The following is a 1,530-nucleotide window of genomic DNA, read 5'->3' as shown; positions in this document are numbered from 1 at the left end:
GATAGTTTCTTTTGCTGAGCAGAAGCTTTTTAGTTTGATGTAGTCCCATTCATTTATTTTTTATAGCCTTTGTTTTAAAGTCTATTTTATCTGAAATAAGTAATGCTACCCTGGCTTTTTTTTTTTTTCTGTTTGAGTGAAATATCTTTTTCCATCCCTTTACTTTCAGTCTGTGAGTGTCATTTGCTCTGAAGTGGGCCTCTTATAGACGGCAAATGCATGCATCTTGTTTTCTCATCCATTTGTTTACCCTATGTCTTTTGATTGGAGCATTTAATTCATTTATATTTAAAGTGATTACTGATAGGTACATAGTTACTGCCATTTTATTAGTTATTTGTCCCCCCCCTTTTTTTTTTTTACAGAAGTCGCTTTAACACTTCTTGTAATACTGTTTTGTTGGTAGTGAATTCCTTAAGCTTTTCCCTCTCTGCGAAGCTCTTTATCTCACCTTACATTTTTATTGAAGGCTTGCGTGGTTGTAGATTCTTGTTGGTTTTTTTTTTTTATAACTTTGAATATTTCTTGCCAGTCCCTTCTCGATTGCAAAGTTTCTATTGAATATTCAGCAGACATTCTCATGGGGGTATTCTCTTAAGTAACTTCCTGCCTTTCTCTTGTTGCTTTAAGGATTTTCTCTTTGTCTTTGGCCTTTTGCATTTTAATTATGATGTGTCTTGGTGTGGGTCTGTTTGAATTCCTATTATTTGGAACTCTTTGTGCTTCTTGGACTTGTATGTCTAATTCCTTTGCCAGTTAGGGAAGTTTTCTGTCATTATTTCTTCCAGTAGTTTCTCAATCCCTTGTTCTCTCTTTTTTCTTTTGGGTACTCTTATGATCAGATATTCCATGTCAGTTTGTCGTAGAGGTCTTTTAAACTATCCTCATTTTTTAAAAATTCTTTTGTTGTTGTTCTGATTGGATGCATTCTGCTACTTTGTCTTCCAGTTTGCTGATTTGATCTTCCGCTTCATGTAATCTATTGTTGAATCCTTCTAGTGTGTTCTTCATTTCAGTTATTGTATTCTTCATTTCTGTCTGGTTCTTTTTTATGGTTTCTATGTCCTTTTTTTTGCTTACTGTCTCTCTGATGAGGTTCTCATTGTGGTCATCTATTCTCCCCCTAAGTTCGCAGAGCATCTTTATAACCATTATTTTGAACTCTGTCTCTGGTAGATTACTTGCCTCTATTTCTTTTAGCTTATTTTCTGGACTTTACTCTTGTTGTTTCATTTGCGGCACGCTTCTTTGTTTTCTCATTTTATTTGCCTCTCTGTGTTTGTTTCTATGTGTTAGGAATATTTGTTTAGTCTCTCAGCCTTGGCCAGACAGCCCTACGTGGAAGGTGTCCTGTGTGGCCCAGTGGTGCACTCTCCATTATACTCTATGCTGGGGGCTCTGGACATGATCTTTGTGTGAGTTGTGTGTGATCTTCTGTTGTAGCTAAGTCTTTATTGGTGTTAGTACATCAATGGATGAGATTAACACTCAAGCTGACTAACTGTGGGAATTGGCTGAGCCCGTAGGGAA

This window comes from Pteropus alecto, unplaced genomic scaffold, assembly GCF_000325575.1.
Source record: "Pteropus alecto unplaced genomic scaffold, ASM32557v1 scaffold19, whole genome shotgun sequence".
NCBI classification, from domain to species: Eukaryota; Metazoa; Chordata; class Mammalia; order Chiroptera; family Pteropodidae; genus Pteropus; species Pteropus alecto.
Note: the sequence above shows the minus strand (reverse complement) of the source record.